This window comes from Thermobia domestica, chromosome 1, assembly GCF_964235325.1.
Source record: "Thermobia domestica chromosome 1, izTheDome1.hap1.1, whole genome shotgun sequence".
NCBI classification, from domain to species: Eukaryota; Metazoa; Arthropoda; class Insecta; order Zygentoma; family Lepismatidae; genus Thermobia; species Thermobia domestica.
In genome coordinates, this window is record NC_137454.1 from 191,663,970 (window position 1) to 191,683,750 (window position 19,781).

General features: G+C 33.8%; 1 protein-coding gene across 3 annotated transcripts in view; it reads left to right on the forward strand.

Moving 5' to 3' along the window:
• The window catches only part of LOC145692290 (stAR-related lipid transfer protein 7, mitochondrial), a 61,383-nt gene extending 45,832 nt beyond the window's left edge, over positions 1 to 15,551 (forward strand). For 2 of the 3 annotated variants that reach the window (XM_081767589.1, XM_081767592.1), the window contains exon 8: positions 1,965 to 12,240. The gene's annotated coding sequence lies outside the window, so the exon portion shown is untranslated. Of the gene's footprint in view, positions 1 to 1,964 lie in introns of all 3 variants that reach the window. The other variant, XM_081767590.1, reaches the window with a different exon arrangement.
• Positions 15,552 to 19,781: the final 4,230 nt, after the last annotated feature.

Here is a 19,781-nt window from a genome sequence, read left to right on the forward strand (position 1 = left end):
TATGTTATGTTTTTCAATATATTCGTCAGAGCGTACGTTTGTCAGTATATCTGTCAGAGCGTACTTCCACATTTTTGTGATACTGTAGCTGTGCAATGCTTTAGCAATAATCTTCCGGATACAGACTTGAATACCATTTTATACAAATAATCAGTAGCGGATTTAATGGTGATAATAATGAAGCCTGATCATTCTACGTATAATAAAATAATTTAATATACGATCTTTTCTAATTCTACTATTTGGTCTAGGAATTAATTCGTGCGGTTGGTACGCACACATTGAAGCTGTAGTACAAACACAAAATAGATAAATACCTTAAGAAAAATATTGTCCATCGCTAGCCACCACTTTCGCCCATCTGTCAGGCAATGTACGGATTCCGTGGCGAAAGAAGTCCTCATCCTTGGAAGCGATCCAGTCAGAGACCCATGTTTCGATATCTTCTGAAGAAGTAAACCGCTGTCCAATCAAATCGTTGTTCATGCAATCGAACAAGTAGTAGTCCGAAGGAGCAACGTCTGGTGAATACGGCGGGTGGGGTAAAACTTCCCATCCGACATTTTCTAAATAGGTTTTGACCGGTTTTGCGACATGTGGGCGAGCGTTATCATGTTGAACAATAAGTTTATCATGTCTGTTCTCCCATTCTGGTCGTGTTCTGGCCAGAGCTTGCTTCAAACGCATTAATTGTCGTCGATAACGTTCTCCATTCATAGTTTCACCCGGTTGCAGCAGCTCATAGTACACCACACCTTTCATATCCCACCATATGCACAGCATAACCGTTGCACAGTGAATATCTCGTTTTGGTTGTGATGGACCTGGTTCACCTGGTTTCACCCAGGCCTTTTTTCGTTTAGGGTTCTCGTAATGGATCCACTTCTCATCACCCGTAATAATTCGATGCAGAAACCCCTTTCTGCTCTGTCGTTGAAGCAGCAATTCGCAAATGGTTTTTCGTCTTTCAACGTCTCTGTCTTTCAATTCATGTGGAACCCAATGTGACATCTTTTGAATCATTCCCATGGCTTTCAAGCGTTTGGAGACTGTTGTTTGATCAACGCCTAATGCTGCTGCAAGTTGTTCCTGCGTTTGACACGAATCCTGCTCGAGCAATGCTGTCAATTCTTCGTCTTGAAATTTTTTTGGCTGTCCAGCTCGCTCTTGGTCTGCCAAGCCGAAATCACCACTTCTAAACCGTGCAAACCACTTCTGACACGTTCGCTCAGCTAGAGCATGGTCACCATACACTTCCACCAAAATACGATGACTTTCAGTCGCACTTTTCTGCATGTTAAAGTAATGCAGCAGGACACCCCGCAAAAACACTTTATCAGGCACAAATTGCGCCATGTTCACTTAACTACAAACTGGTGTTGTTGACGCTTTAATCCACTGCCCTATACTACGAACGATACGCGATGACAGGGGTTTGCAACACATGTGTGGATACACGGAACTGTGGGACGCTCCGTTCGTTGCGCCATCTCTTGTCCACCCGCACGAATTAATTCCTAGACCAAATATGAATTTTGTCTTGGAACCTATGCTGCTGTATTTTTGCACGAAAAACTGTAATTGTTTTGCAGTTTTGTGTATCTGGGAACTGTAGATTTGAGAATCAAACTGATCCGTTACAGTGTTAGCTTCCTCATTGTCAGCCCTTCCTACTGCTTTTAAGTTTTCTCTCAAATATGTAAATTAGTTTCGAAATATAATTTTAATACGCATTTAAAACTGTTCTTTGCGTACTCTTAACATATTACAAGGAACAAAGTCTTCTGTTAGTTTAGAAGAGTTAATTAGTTGTTTGAATAGTTTACCTTTTATCAAAGTAACGTTCTCCTCAGTGTATCATTACTTTCTCTCTGTTTGCGACCTCCATAAATATAATTACTAAGTTGAAGTTTTCGCATATCTTAGTACACATTATAATAATAATTTTTCTTTCTTTCTTTTAGGTGCTTACGAAAAATTCCTGTAGTTCATGTGGATGTATAGGTTGAAGCAATGTACAGTTGTCAGAATGCAGCTACCATATGTTATTTTGTAGTTCATATACTCTGCGGAAAATGAAACAAAATAATGCAGCGAACTAAATATACTTTCGAGAGAAATCCGGCAAATGTAGACACCTTATTAATGTTATAAGATCTAATTTAAAAACAAGTTATATCGAAGACAATTTCTCAGGAATAATTGATCACTTGATCTGTCAATGCCATATACCAGTAGTTTGAAGCATATGATATAGCTATGGTCTTTGGTGTAGTTAAGACACGTAGCAATTAGTACTTTTTTTTATTTGAACTGAAGGATGCATTTATTTTGTTAAATGTTACTGCTGTACGATCGATGACTAGGTTACTTTTCAAAATTTGCTTCTTCTTGTTCATTGTAAATCTGTAAGAAAATTCCGATATTTTGAGGGTAGGATGTATTGCTCGAGTCAATATGTACAAATATAGCGAAGCGATTCTGTCAGTTTACGTGAATCGTGTACGTAGAGAAAATTAGCGGTGTGGTTTCCTTTTTCTACTCTGTACTTTGTGCGTAGCTTTGGGCACATTGTACCTAAAATTGCTAGTCATATGTGTGTGGTGTTAGTTAAGATGTTATTAAATCTTGACAGTGTTAGTAAAATCGATAATAGATTTAGAAATTCATTGTACTCGTATCTTCAAATATGTGAGTATAGTTAGTCATTTCATGCTCATTACTCCTTAGTAGCCAGAAGCGTTCGATGAATCAACGATAGCCAAAGATATTTAGGATGTGTGAATTTATATATTTGATATGAAATAATTCATACTGGTGCTGGCTGTACCAGTGGCTGCTTTATTGTGTATGAGCCAAAAACATATTATCTTTGAGCATTATTACAGAAGGAATTGATCGATTATAGTCGCATTAAGAACGCGTAAACATTACTTATAGCGGAACTGATGTAATTGAACTTGAAACTATGAAGATCAATCTAGAAGCTTCCAGGGAAACTTCATAATTTTTCCTTAAGGTAGGAAATAAGTAAGGCGTGGTCTTCAGTTAATAAAAATGATTTCAGTTATTTGCATAATAGCTGGAAATTAGAACATAAGTAGCCCGTGGGCATAATCGTTTTATCTTTGAAATGAAGAGCTCGGTGAGTAAGATCTGGTGACGATCTATTACAGAAAATGGGTACATGCAATTACAGTAAAACCAGTACTTAATGACCTTACATGTTTATGTTGTGATATTTCTTAGAGAAATATCGAAGCATGTAATTGAATAAGAATAACTATAGAATGATTGATCTGCACTAATAAAGAAATGAAATCACTTCTTAGAATAAAAGAATAATATATGTCTCTAGGAAGTGAAAAAGGAACATATAATATTATAACATCCTTGTTAATTTTTAAAAACCTATCACTACGTTGTTCAGTACTTAACATCGGTGCTTTCTTGTTAGTACGAAAATAATAATAATAATAATAATAATTCGGATCAAGGAGGTTTTCCGTATAGTTTTCTTCAGTCACGTCATCCGAATAGAAGACTTGCCGTTCAGTAAAAATATATGAAACCTTTCCGGTACATACTAATCAAGAACTCTGTTCTGTGAGAATTTAAATATTAAGATACATGTGTGTACTGTTAGTTTCGTTTTTCTAGTTATTAAGAATCATTTTACATTCTAGTAAACATTAGAATGTAAGTTTTCCTCTTTGTCTAATATAGAGACAGTTAAATATAAATACTGTTAAGGGGCTACGGTGGGCCAGTTGTGGAGCGCTTAGCTTTGATGTGTGGAATCCTTGTTGGATCCCAATTCTCAGTGAGCTTTATGTGAACAAATACCGTATACGTGAATTTTGTCTCGTTTCGTCCCACTTTCTTCAGTGTAATAAGTTCTTTATCATCATCACTGTTGGGGCCGCGGTGGCTCAGTGGTAGAGCGTTCACCTCTGGTACTTGGGGTCCCGGGTTCGATCCCAGCCCCCGCCAAGTGAACTTTGTGGTGGACAAACACCCTGTGCGTGGGTTTTCTCGGGGTTCTCCCGTTTCCTCCCCCTTTCTTCATTCCACCATTTCATTCATTACTCATCATCACCGTCTCCTTTAGCCTAACTGGCATAACCGTGGGACGTAAAACTCAAAGATTTCATTTAATTTTTATTATCACTGTTCCCTTAGCCTCGGAGCATAAACATGGGACGTCATACTCAAAGAAGTAGACATAAAAGTTGCAATTTCTGATAAAAAGTAAAAAAATACTGTTGTCGCGGAGTGTAAGTTGAGCATGATAATGGCCAGAAAGAAAGCTATCTCTAGAAATTTGGAAGATAAATACTGGAGCGAAATTATTCCGAACCTATTATGGTATAGTGAATATATATGTATAATTTCTTTGTAAACAATTGCAAGTGTATGGAAGAATAATCGGAAAACAGAAAATAGCACTGTTGAATTGGAGTAGAATCGAATAACTAACTACTTGCTGAGTTGATAGTCTATCAATGTGTACAAAGAAATAAATACTGCTTATATGACGTATTCTCAGGTCTCAACCTACCTGATGGTTATAGATTATTTTGTAAAGATAATCCGCTATTCTATGCAGCTTTTGTGTGAATATTTTTCTGGTAGAAAAAGCAGAAATACATGTGTTTTCATAGGATTACAGTTCGTGCAGAGCACATTTGTAAAGGAAGAGTGGGTTACTGGTATTAGACTGTAGAAACCAGGGATGTGTTTTACTATGATACTTCCATATTCGCGTTCGTTCCTAAAATCTTATCGTGTCTCAACGTGTTACGCAGGAGATACTTTGTAGTGTGTAGCAGAAGGTCACTGTTATTGAACAGAACAGATTCGAGCTTGATTTCCGATATTCCTGATTATCTAGTTAGAGTTTCCCGATCACACTACTGGCGTCTGGTTGTGTATTTATGTCAATCAATATTTTACACTCGTTTATATGTATATCTATTAGCACGCTATAACACGTACATTATCTCGAATTGTCCGGAGGTTTGGAAATCTCATTTTGTTCTTAGCGCATTGGTATTCGTATTCCCGAAGTGTTGTTGGAAATCGTATTAATCGTGATTATAAAATTACATTGTGTTTGGATTATATATGTACTAAGACCGATCTATATAATTTCGGTATGAGCAGCATTGTTACAGGAAGTTTAGTATTAACTGCAGTGATTTCAAATCAGGAATAGATATAGAAGTATGTGTATTTACTGAAGATGAATGTGTTTGCATATGTTCCTTTTGCATTCCAAAACCAAGCCTATAGCATAGATTTTTCTGTTAGTGATAAAATTCACTTTGGTGCATCTGAAAAGAATATTCGAAAGAAAAATATTAAGTTTCCATTAAACACAGTCATATTTGTTGTTACCCGCCTTAGTGTATTTTATTTCATAAAGCGTGTCGAATTCTAAGATCCAGAATAATTCAACATTTGTATTAATCTCAAGCAGACATAAGACGTGTAAAGTGAGATCGTAGTGTGTGCAATTCTTTTTCTACAGTCATATATAGAAAACATGATTTTTTTGGTATTATTTATATATACACATTGAAACTATTATGTCCGGTGATCTGTATTATTTCGTAGTTTTGCTACCAATTTCAGTTTGTACAGTATATAAAGTTCGTCCTTCAAACAAAGAAACAGATAGAAAAAAAAAAAGTGTTCGTATTCACCATCTGGTGTACTTGGTGTCATGGCCCAAGTATGACATATTTTCGCTTATATTTCCGCCCTAATCTTTCCTGGTAACTTTCAAAGAAATATACTTTGAAACTCACAAATATTGTTTTTCAATGATCTATGGACATTATAATGACGAAGAAAATTGTAATTTTTATTTAAATTTTCGATACCAGCAACATCTAAGAATAAATGGAACAAAAGTAAGCAAGGTCAGTAAACTTTCTGTATGAAAGTAAATGTGAAACATACATTTACCAATGTTTTCTCTGCCTAGCAGTCACAGTCCAACTTTGCACTTTTGTTAGCAGACATCGGAAGTGACAATTATTGATTCATCTGTGACAAAAATGTGACTTTTTCCACTTAATACGAGATATGTTCATTGCGTGCGAACTGAGAGAATAAATGTATTTTTGAGACGTTAGTGTCTTCTTTAAACATATTACTTGAGCTAGTACTAAATACATAAAAATCTGTGAAAGCACTAAGAGACTTTCGAGTAACTGTTCTTATATCGCCAGTGGGAATCCAATTTTGATTTGCCTAAAGAGACAAAACGTGAGGCGTATAAATCTATATCTAGACACATTTTGAATTCTAACTACACTGGGGAGCCTGAATGCAAGAAACATGATACCTTATGTGCGACCCGTTTTCATTGAGTTCAGCATTTCATTTTCAAAGAGAATAATAATAATAATAATAAAACAAAGGAAGGTATAAGGTATTTGTTGATGTAAAATAAAACTATGCACAATAGTAAAATCCTTAAAGCCTCCCTGAGATCCGTCCTGCTGTCCACAAAGCAGTTGACTCAATCTGGTATTCAATTATCTTAATTTTGTTCATTCTAGATTTAGAATTACGTACAACTGAAGCAAACATTTGTTAGTACTAATCTTTTTTTTTTTTTTTTTCTTTCTTTTTCACTCAATCAATTATATTCTTCCAACGCTACAAATATATTCTTGTCCGTCTATTTATGTCTATTCTTAGTACGAAGTCTTCATGAATAAAAAGGAAGAAATTACTTGATGGCATTGGGATTAAGAAAAAATAACAAAAGTAATGTCTTCCAATTTGAAAATGAAATTTATCAACAAACAAATGGATCTCATCGTCTTGGGGTCCCGGAAAGCTGTAAATGTAAATCCTTTCAAGACAGATTTCTAAATCATTTAGTGTGAAATTCACAAAATATTACCATTGCAAAGATAATCCGGTATTATTTGACCAGTTAAATAAATTTTTACCCTAGCATTATTGTCACAGCTTAAAGAAGACAAAGACAATTGAAATTTCTTATACTTCTTTAGTTGACTGGTACGATTTTTAATTTCATGCCAAAGTTGATAGGAAGGCTGCTTCTGAAAATCTATTTACATGTTAGGTGGCAAACTCACTATTAAAAACTAAAGCGATTAGGAAATCCTACAAGCTTTGTGCAAATAAGATTGGTCAAGATAACAAAATTAAGTTCCTGTAAAGGATAAGGAAAATTAAATGGTTATCATCTATATGTATTACAAACATGCTATAAGCAAGATAAGGAATAATTAAGTAAACGTAAAATTACCGAAATAGAAAATGGGGAAAGAATATATATTCGTTAATTAAAAGATTTTTTTAAAGGAAGTTTATTATTGAAGGTACGCGATTCCACTTAAAAAAAAAAAAATACTGAAAAGAATTTAACGGACTACAAATTTCATCCACCCATAACATCTTTCTTAATGTGTGAATGAATTTGGAAGTGGCAAGAATCATATACTAGCTTGACTAAGAAAATGTTTGCATTAGAATTGAAGGATACGTGGTAATGCTAAAATAGTAAAGGTTACGCTTAAGTTAAATTCACAAGTTGAAAGTCAGGCATTTGTCGTTTTATTATTATTAAATGTAAGAATGCGAAGCGAAATTTAGATGTGAACGGATTGAATGTTTAGACATAAGTGTCACTTCTCAACATCGGGAAACTAGAAAGGAAAAGTGATATACATAAAGTTGCATTGCCTTCCACGTTCATCACTTCTCTGTTTTGTGGACACAGAAGGAATCTGCAGGATGGTTTTAAGGGTTTTATGTGCTATTGTAAATAGTATTGTGTTTCTCGAAAAAGTATCATATTTCTTTAATTACTTTAATAAACTTTAAAATAATAATCATCGACATCGAAGGAACTACTGCAAAAGTGGTCCTCTATACATGTTGCACATAATTAAAAAAGCAAGTGTTTACAGAAATAATGGCAATAAATTTACTATTTGCTGGTAGGCGCAGGTGATTAAAATTATTGAATATATTTAAATTAAATATAATTATCGAGATTATCTAATCTGTAATTATATTGGACGTAATGTTATACATTTGCTTTAGTAGACGTTAGATTAAATGCAATTGAATTGAAATTCTGATTGGTAGTTCTAGAATGATAGCAATAGGACTCGAAGTGTGCAATTTTAAAGAGTATGCTTGAACCCAAAGCAAGAGCAATAATTCCCCGAAGCAGTATAATTATTTTCGTGTTGTAGTATGGGGTATGCTTAATATGTAATCGGTCAAGTAGGGATACGTATCACAGTATATCGGGTGCTGGGTAACAAAGATTATACATGTACTTCCTAAACGAGTTGCATTTGACCTTTTAGCTAATCTTATAGTTCGTTACGTCTAAATTTTTTTTTAGATAATTGAAGTTCTCTAATGAATTTTTTTATTGCATAGTTGTTCTGTAGTCTATAGAATAAAAACTAATGAATCGATGATAATGCGCATTTCTTTTTCTTTTTTTTTTTTTTTCTTAAGGAAAGATACTTGTAGCATTTTGAAATATATCTTTAGACCTAACATACCTATGTATAGGTTGAGATAGCATTTTCGTGATGATAAAGTGTTAGGTATTTTCGGTTTTACAATGTATAAGAATAGTGTGGAGACTTGTAACGAAGTGACTAATTTTGATACATGGGTTGCGTTCCAAAATTATGTGACGTTTTCCGAAGATGTAAATTACTGGGGGGATGGGAGAGATTTTCTTCTTTAATCACATTTTGATTCCCTCAAAGAAAGTGAAGCATCCCTCCAGCGCATTATCTCCCAATATACTAAAACTTTGTGATAACAAGTTTTAGTATATTGTTGAATTTCTCTGGTTTTTGTACTTTCATGTAATTTTATTCTGTTAACTGTAGGGTTTATTCCGCAGCGAAAGATGTAAACTATTCACTTTTGACTTCTGATTTTATCTACCACAATATACACATTCTTACCTCTGTTTCCATAGTCACGCAGTTTAATTATTTTATTGTTCTCATAGTTGTCACAACAAACAAAGAGAGCTTGAAGAGATCGATCATAGCAAATACCTGGGAACTATTTTAACGAGAGACGCTTATTAAAGCGAAAAAAAAAAAATCAGGTCAACAATTGCTGTAACATAAGAGGCGATCTACAAGAAATGATCACTCCTAACTAGCACGCTTAACAGTGGACTAAGGAAGAAGCTGGTCAGGTGCTATATATGGAGCGTGAGATTTTATGGTACAGAGACTTGGACATTACGGAAGCTATAGAACTTCAAAATGTGGTGTTGGCGGAAAATGGAGAAGATAAAATGGACAGAGAGAGTAAACGAAAATGTTCGAAACAAAAAGGAGAGAAGAAACGCTCTTGTCCAGCATCCTTCGTAGAAAGGCCAGCTGAATTGGACACATCTTGCGAAGAAATTGTGTTCTTCGTATTGCCGTAAATAATAAGATGGTAGGAGTAGGAAAAAAGAAAGAAAGAAAAAAAAAAACGGAACTTATCAATGATGTGTAAAATAGAAGAAAATATTGGGAGTTAAAGAAGGAAGCTGAAAATCGTGAAACGAGGAAGAAACATTTCCAGCTCCTAACGAAAGGAGAGGGTATTAGTTATTAGTTTCAGGATCTGCCAACAGGCAGAATACTTAATAATAATAATAATAATAATAACGATAATAATAATAATAATAGTTGTTGTTACTAGCAATCGTAACGTCATATCAATAATTTGTTCATCAGAGGTGAATTTGGATGATGACGTATATACCTACGTATAACGAAGTCAAGTATGAATTTGCAAACCTCTTACATTATACATACACATTCACACTGTAAGATATTCACAGTCCTATATTCAAACACATTCCGAAGGATTAGGTGCGGATATCTCAGGCAAAATGTAGTTAAATTTAGTTAGTGCTTCTAAGCTTATTGATTTAGTAGGTTTCTTGTTTATTTACTAGCAGGCGGAAGTTCATGACCAAAAAAATACAGATATATGATCTGCAAAATGCCCTAGAAAACCTGAAAAAATGACGTTAAAATTGTGAAAAGTTCGATTAAATTTGTACCTGTAACTTTAAAAGAGTGCAACAAAAATACCAAATGATAGGCATCGCGTCTACGATAAAAAAAAAAAAAAAAATGTAGTTTCTTCAGTTGAAATATGTTAATTTGTTTTTAAATAAAATAACCAAATAAAATTTAACGATTAAGGCACAGCAAATTATTCAGTGTAAAATGCACTTCTTTTCCGCACTTCGCCTACTATATAGCATTGTGTGTTTCCCTATCCTGGGCGTTACTATAAACATAAAGAACTAATGTGTCCAAGTAAATCGTATAATTATTGTTTAGAATTAACAAATTATATATATAAAAAATCGGAAAGTGAAAATCAGAAATACATTCGTAGGAGGGGAAAATTCAAAGTATGCTGTCTCTTTCCACCAAAATACAAATCGTAACAAATTTAAACGTCAGAAATGATTTTAAAAATATTACACACACAAATTAATTTTGGAAATATTTAATGAAAATGAAAACTCCAACTTTTTCCACTTCCTTATTTATGGTTGCTGTACATTACCATTGTCTGTACAACATAGGAACAAAGACTAATGTATGTAATTCAGATCCTGTTTCTTTTGCTTGTAAATTGTCATCTTATGAAAAAATGTATTTACCTCGGTACAAGATCTCGAGCATATTGCCAAAATTAAAAGATTGAAAAAAAATAATGAAAATTACCGAAACTTAGGAAAAATGACGAAAAAAATCACCTTAACTGAGAAACGACAAAATAAATAAATAAATAAAAATAAAATCAAATAAAATCGGAAAAAAAGAGCTGAAAGCTGAAAATTGGTAAATTATGCAAAAATATACACTTTAAAATTACCATTTTTTGTTTCAAAACTAAGTGTAATACTATGTATATTTGATGGTCATTGTGTCTTTATACGGAAAAAAAAGATGACATTTCATGAACTTTGCCACCTATTTATTACTGTTGTCAGATCGTTGATCATATTTGTTCGTTTTTTTTTTGGGGGGGAGAGGGGTTAAGGGGGATATTAACTTAAACTATTGCACCTTATTAAACCTCCGTGATCTCATTTTATATCCCTCCCTCCCAATGTCATAAACCTTACTATCACATTGCGTTTTTCCATATCTTTTACAATTTTTAGTTTTCGAATGAATCCTTCTATCGCTTTTCAATGTTATTCTCGTTTTCTACACATCATTACAAGCATTTTTATCTATCAAATGATCTGAGAACTTTTAGAAGTTTACACTGACAAAATTGCCTCCCAGTGGTACTTCCCGATCTGAAACGTCTGTTGCACAATGAGTCCTTCAGTTACAAAATCGACCAGAAGTCACTGGAAAAATTAAGTGTGCAGGGTAAGTGAAGACGAATTTCGATGTTCTTACTCCGTATAAAATATATATCACAATTCCGTATTGGTAGGATAATATGATGTGCCAATGGAGAGGAAAACCTGATTGTGAGAGATTTGGGTGATCTTACACTGCAAGAAAGAATTGCTTAGCCAGAAGGTGGTATAGAGAACTTTTTTTTACCTGAAAAAACCTGGTAAAGAATCCTGCATGAAGGCGAAAAAAATATATATATATTTTACTGTTTGGATCGCCATTTTGTTTCTGGATTAAAGAAGAAAATGCATACACTGTGCCAGTCATTGTAATAACAAACTGGAATAAATGTCCAGTGGTTAAACAGTTACTTGTCAGATGACCACTGACAGTTGTCATACGGATTCCTCTTCCTCTTAATCCAGTTGTAAAAGAACCCAGTAGGAAATAAACTGATCTGCAAGTGATATGTTATAATTCTTTTGACGGTGCCATTTAACATACAAAGTTACAGATATCCTCAACAGTTCACTTTCTGGTCCTCAACACAAGCGATGTTTTCTGTGGTGTTAGATGTCTAGAATTTGTCAAATCTTCGGTTGATTCCGAGTGTTATTGTTAGCAAGGGCACTGTTTTACAATCATCTGTCATTAGTAATAGATAGCACCATTAGTCCATAGTATTTAACTTACGATTAATATCGACAACGTTTACATCACATGCAGACTAAAACGTTATCATAGCACTTTGTTGGGATATAATGAAATTATTCATTCATTTCAGAGTAGTATCAAAAGTAGCTTGCCTTCATAATAAAAAATAAATAAAAAACTACGAACCTACACAATTACTATTATTCCAGTTAAAACTTTCAAATTTGGCAATTACCGACATGGAGTTGTAATATACTTTAGAGTATAAAATAATTCACATGTACTTCTGTTTCATTAATTGTTTTTGAACTAAACAAAACTATGTAATTTTGGTACGCAGCTCATACTCGTAGAGTTAAACTTCAGTTTTATTTGAGCTTTCCGTTTATTCAGTTGTTTTCTTTCTTTTGTTATACATACATTTCCTTTATTATTATTATTATTATTATTATTATTATTATTATTATTATTATTATTATTATTATTATCAAATAGTGAGCATTTGAACATTAGAAGTAAAATAACTTTTAAAAATAGCTTTGTTATAGCTGTTAGGAAGTAGTTACTTACGGTTCTTGTGTGATAAAATATTCTGGAAAAGACGTCATAATGACGGAGAAGATTGTCTAATGATTATAGTGAAGTTTGAAAATATTTATCAAGTAATTCATTGTCTGGTAATGTACTTACTGTTTGCTGTACTGATGGGCAGTAGTCGTAAACAAAGCCAGCAGTAAGTTGAAGTGAAAAATCTGCATTGATTGAAGAACAAGGGTAAATTCTCCTCTAGTGTCACTGTTTATATATAGAAAACTCTTTTGTTACTCGTGCATTTGTCATATTATTTGCGTGGTCCAATACTACAAGCAAACATTTACTCGTACAGAAATTAAGCTACCCGTACCATGGAAAACACACTTAAGTGCAGTTCCATATACACAAAATTTACACATAAATCCACATGCACATAAGTAACAATATTAATTATCTTATCACTTAAAGAAATATGTGATCTTCGTTTGCTTTGATATGTGCTTTTACATTGTCAGCAAAATCTTCTATTTCAATCATTTTTTGAAATATATTACTAGCAACATTTAATTGGCATTTAATAAATCTTTGGAAGGCATAGTGGTTCAGTGGTAGAGCGCATAATCTCCTCTTGTCAGCTCTCCACATACAGTAATTTCACTGTCGACATCTAAATATGCGTTGTATTTGATATCAGGTTCCACGTGAGCGTAAATTATTCTTGTACGACTTCAACATTCGGTTCTTGATTGTGAAACCCTGCTTCACGGAAACAATTCCTAATACTTCGTTGACTAACTCACTTCCAGGCTCACATAACCAATCACCAGTTTTTGAAAGAGAAATCGAGAAATATCTCTTTCTTTTAACCGCTGGATGCATAGGCATGAAATCCGGTATACGACACGAGTTTTTAGGTTTATATGGTACAAATTTGGAAAATCCCAGCCCGAGAGCAAAGATGATGATTTTCTTGATACATGTTACCTTTGAGCCATATGACATAAAGGCACAACATTTGCTATATGACCTTTTAGCTTTAGAGACGTCATCAATCGCTTCCACGAGTTAAGTGTCGGTGATGTAAGGGAAATACTATTAAATATTGACCACTGTAGTAACCTGCGGATGATTTTGCTAGGTAATACAACATTACTCCAAAAGGAATACTTTCTTAAAACTGGTGAGGTCTGTCGCAAAATAGTTCAAACAGATCTTAGGAACGCTTGTATCATTGAATAAAAATTATCAGCATCTGAGTAGTGACAGAATTAGCTACTCGTTTCTGTTATGTCTAATTTTTGTCTATCATAACTTAGTAAGATCTCCTAAACACGAAAGAAATAAGTGTTTTATAATTAAATAAATATATTTTAACTGTTTGGTATGCAATGTGAAACTTTATTTGGTGTTTACGGATGAAGACCGATATTTTGAGTCATACATAAATGAAAGATTTTTATAGTTTATTTAAAGTTGATGAAATTTGCTTGTTAATCTGCTTCAGTTCTGTAATATTATAAATCCTGATTCTTCCTCGGATGTGTATTTGTGAGGTATCTCTGTATGTAATCCACAAAATATTATGTAGGTTCTATAAAATTTGTAAGTAACAAGTAACATTAAGAAAGTTTAATTCAAGTTACATTCGACTAGTAGGTAAGTAATTTTATCTGAATTTGTCTCCTGGTTTCTACCAAATAAAAGCTATGCTTACCGTAATAGCTGAACATTGATATCTTTCAGTAAGTACAGAAACATTGTTCATTATTTCACTAACCATGTACAAAGTGTTTCATAAATGAGTTTTTTATTTATTTATTTTTTGAATCATGTATGGACATCTACATGAATCCTACATCTGAAGTGTTTTGAAGGTGGAGTTCTTCTAAATGTCTTTTACATGCTACTAAGAAATGAGAGAGTTGGGCTTTGCCATTCCTCGGAACCCATTCACTCTATTCATACACTATACACATGCCTTCCTACTATTTGCTGTCCAGTATTTTCCTTCTGTTTACCCACCAATCCTTCCCACGTTTTATCATCTTGTCCTAATGTTAACGTTATTTGCTTAGGTTATATTTCTTATAATGATACCCTTCGCTGCAATGTTCATTACAGAGAGAAGGAAGGTACAAAATACTGGGATAGAATAATTGGAAAAAAGGTGAGTATCAACTTTCAATATGCACGTTCACATATCCAGAAAGAATGAGTGATATGTTCACACTGAAGTGTTGAAAAGCGCAAGATTTATTCTCTTTAATGTTAGAAATTAAAGCATCGTATAGATCCATAGTTCTAAATACACGTCTGCTTGATATAAAATATCAGTACATTCCTTGGTTACATACACAGAGGAAAATATCAAATTTAGCATTTTTATTCCTCATAGTTTTTCATAATCTTCGCTATTATTGTGCCAGAAATTTTAGAATGTGACACTATTAAAGGCAGATGTAGGACGTGAGAACTCCGTCGGTGTGAGTTTTTAATCCATTAACAATGCAGATTTTACGCTTTTCAAACTTTTACAATTCGATAGTTGTTGATAGAGATATGACAAGTTATGGTTTTGACAAATTTAATGTTCTTCCTTGGAGACATTGATGTGTTGTCGTTTGTGTGGTATTTTAAATATACCATATATATTTATGAAATGTATGATGTATGAATGTAGAAGAGATTGTGTACGTGAGACGTTATTATTTGTGTTGTTGAAATATATAATGTTGTTGCTGTTAAAGTAACATAAAATTTGTTAGTAAACGGCTGAAAAAGTCCAATTGTCAGATCATTTGTTGCTCAAGGTTCATTTTATTGTTATCCGTAACTCTGAATTAATTTTTACAGAAAAATAAATACTACTACATTTGCATTGTTAAAATAAGATTCAGCTATATTGTGTTTGAACCTAAGTAGTGTATTTCTTTTGAAATAAACTACAAACAGTACAAATCTCATTGTTTATTTGTTTCTTACCTAGTCCCTGTAATCAAGGAGGCTAGTGAACTCGCCAAGCATAATAGCTCAGTAGTGTGTCAGGAGTCGTAAGTTATTCCAGGCCGTCAAATGGGCTTGGTGGTCCACTATACGTCAACTCCTACTATAAATTTAGTAGGCGTATATAATAAATTCTAGAAATGCAGTTGCTGATATGACGTAAAGTATCTAAAAATTAATGTCGGAAATAAAAACTGGCCAACATTCGAACTGGAAATAGATCCATGTAATAGAAATGCTAATAACATCAGAAATGTCTTGGTGTAATGCAACGTTGCTTTTTGGGTCAAAAGATCCAACATATTTCAATCAAAAAATTTCGTGTAGGCCTTATATCTGGAGAACTAATTATTGGCCAGAAAGATCCAATATATTGCAACAAAAAATTTCTTGTAGGCCTTATATGTGGGGAACTACATATAGTGTAGCCAAACCCAAACTATCATTTAACTCAGTATGATGTGCTTATTCCTTAGAAAATACGAAAACTCGATTTAGGGGCCGTTGAAAAATTTTGTGACCCCTGATCCAAAAACTAATTATTGGCCAAGATCGCAACCTTTTGATCCATTTTTTCCTAAAATTCTTGTGAAGTTATTATTTAAGATGCATAGTTTCCGCAAGACACTTTCCATAGGACCATAGTTCATTCAGACACTACTGTTTCAGAACAAAAGTTATCATTGAATCATTGTTCCAAAAACCAACGATAAGTAAAATGCATAAACTTCTTCACTATATCGTTCCACAAAGCCAATTTAAAAACAGCTTATGAACAACAGATTATTATCCATGGTGTTTGTTGTTGTAGTAAAGATGATCAATAAGAGATGTTTTTAGTTAAGACATAAAATTTGAGAAATTATGGTAGGTATATATTGTGTGTTCTTGCGTGTGCTGTCATCTTATAAAATATTCATCTTATGGAATAATTTGCATTCCACGTGAACTTCCGGAGAGACGAATAGAAATTGAGTTAGATATTTAATTATTTCCGGTCTTAGTATCTTTAATAGGTTAGTCTGTCAACCACTTTGCTACCCATATATATAGAACATTGGAAAGAACTGTGGAAAACCCTGAAGAAAAAGGATAAACGGAGAGTTTATAAAAGCAATTCAAAGCTTTTACAAGAAGTGCAAGTATTACGTAAGAACAGGTAACAAGCGATTCAGAGAAGCAAGAGTAAGACAAGGAGACATACTATCGCTATATCTTTTCATAATTTAATGGGCGATATCATCAAAGAAATGTTGAAAACTAGGAAAGTCCAAGTAGGAAACTAGAACCTAAAACCCATAAAAATATCAGAACTGCTATATACAGACGATATACTTATTTTTGCAAATACACAAGCTAATCTACAAAGAAATTTGGATATAATTTACAAAGAACTGAATAAGTGAATTACGAAGATAAACAAGGAAAAAAACGAAAGTAATGAGCATCAACAGGACAAATAAACCGTGCGTAATATATCTAGGAAGAGAAGAGCTAGAACAAGTCGACAAATTCAAATATATCGGGATTGCTATTAACAGAGAAAGATAGAAGGCAGTAGCGGCTCGATACCATAATCTTAGGTGGTGCTGCGTATATATATATTAAACTACCCGTTTCCAATTATAAAATGTATACGAACCAGCATATTTTTTAGCACTCTAATCGTTATAAATGACAATTATCGTATACAACTTTACTGTATCATGCAACCAAAACACTATTGCTTTGATTATTGGGTGCCAGTGGCGCATTTAGGATTTTGTTTCGGGAGGAGCTATACACAGCATATGAATAAGCACTTAAGTTTTCCTCTTTTGGATGCCTACAAGTTTTAATGAATTTCGGGGAAACTTGAGCCCGATAGCTCCCTCCTAAATACGCCACTGTTGCGTGTAACAAACTTTAAAAATAAAATATCCATATCGTAAGAAACATACTATTTTCAGATAGATACCATAAAAATTTCGGATTCACGTAATGTCTACAGGCAGAAATTTTATTAATATTACTGCATTATAGATATCTTATTTTATCGTTTGTAAATGAAGTCCATCTAACGTGTCTTTTGCTGTGTAAAATGTTCTATTACTCTATCATTAAAATACGGTATGGTGGATATGCGATCACGTTCAATTGATAACGGCAACTAAAGCATTGACTCTTTCCTGGCATATTGTGCTTCTCAAAAATATTTTAATTATTTTTAAGTTAGAGAAGTAACGTTCTGTTTTACCTATTGTCATTGGGGTAGTTAAAAGAATTCCCAAAAGTTTTATGGTTTCCTTAAAATTGTCACACAAATTGTGTTTGTTCAGAAAATTTGCACAAACGCAAACATGGAATACTGTATTTATAAAGCGCCAAAAAACAAGAGAACGGCGCCTCATGTACATCACCTCGTGTGTCTTCGGCTTGTTCGGAAGTATTCGTGAGTTCTGAGCTGCTGGAAGTGCAGCTCTAGTAAATCGTATCAAAGGAACAAGGAAAACGTAATATAGCGCGGCTGGTAAAGATTTCGGTCTCTCAATGCTAAAAAGCATAGGACAATCCATGCACAGCTCTTGCAATATTAGTAAGCTTCAGAAGGTGTTTCCAGTAATTGAACGCTATGTAGCATATCCAGAAGTACAATTTCAGGTCCCTGTTAAACCAAATATCATCATTACATGTTATTACCTTGATTAAATTAAACAATTCAACTAAACTGAAAATACATTTATTCCACTAAAATAGCTAGTAGTTCTGCAGCTCTGCAGCGCTTATAGACAAGCCGCCCCTGATAGAAGGAGAACTGAACTGCAGAATAACAAATACAAGCAGACTATGGCGCCATTAACAGAGGTTTCTTAGGGAAGAAAGAAATAAGCAAGGAAACAAAAATAGCAGTTTACCGATCAGTATGCGTCTCTACATTTACATATGGGTGTGAGAGACAGAAACAAAAGCTACAGGCAGTAGAAATGAATTTTTTTTAGAAGAGTTGCAAGGGAAAAAAAGAAGGATAGAATTAGGAATCAAACCATCAGGCAAAGATCAATAACAGTTGCATATTGAATAAGCTGAACTTCGACAGCTAGATATATCATCAAGATGAAAGAGAAAAGGTCTCTCAAACAATTGTGGGGAGCAAAATCAGAAGGGTTAGAGAAGAAAAAACCAAGGTGGTGGCCATTATAAACTTGGAAAAAGGCTATAGAAAAGACTTCCAAGAGGCACGACACTCCATGGAAAAGAGTGAAGGATCTGGTGCAGGACAGTTGCAAGTGGCGAGCTCTCTGGAAAACCTCGACATCCGAGTGGTAGAAGAGGAACAGATTTAAAAGGTAAATGTATATGGAACCTGACGATATTTAAATTATCCATAATGTTTAACTATAAAAACTTCAAATAGAGGAAAATGGTTTATGTATTTCTAACAAAAGTTGTAGATTACCTATGCAAACATTGGTGTTTTTTTCTCTTTAATTTTTACCAGTTCCCACTCCCAACAGATTAAAGGAAAAATGAAACTTTTGTTTGAATAGTCAAGAAAAACGTGTTTTTGGTTAGGCAAAGACATTCATTTTACCACATTATGTTAAGTAATTTTACTTAGTAATAATTTAGCTACTTTTCAGAAATAAACAGGTGATTTTGTCTACTATGCGTGCTACTATGTCGTGATTGAGACCACCTTTAGTGTCATGACCTTACATGTTTGGAATCAATTTCTCTGAAACAATCAAGTGCCAGGAAAACCGGAGTAGCTGCTGACCTCAACTCAGTGTATACTGAAACAATACGGAGAGAACTAAATGAAGACTACGGGGAAGAAAGGCGAAATGTCTTTTGTTAACATTGAGTTATGGACATCAATGTATGAACGGTGAGGAGTAAAATATCCTATCTTAATATTATAGACAAATAGTGCATACGTTATTTACAATCAATAGTTTTTTGTTCCTTCTATACCGTGAGACGGGGTTACTTTGCACAAAATATGAAAAGAGTTGCACAGTCTTCTATCGGTAAAACCATGAACTGTAAAGAGGAAATTTCAACTGCCACCGTAAGATAGAACATCAAACTATATTTTGGCTATAATGTTGCCGGTCAACATCAATTCTAATTACCCGGGAAGGGGGGGGGGCGGTTGTTATAGAGGTATGGAAAGCAATCATTGTAAAGGCCGACAAAATTTGA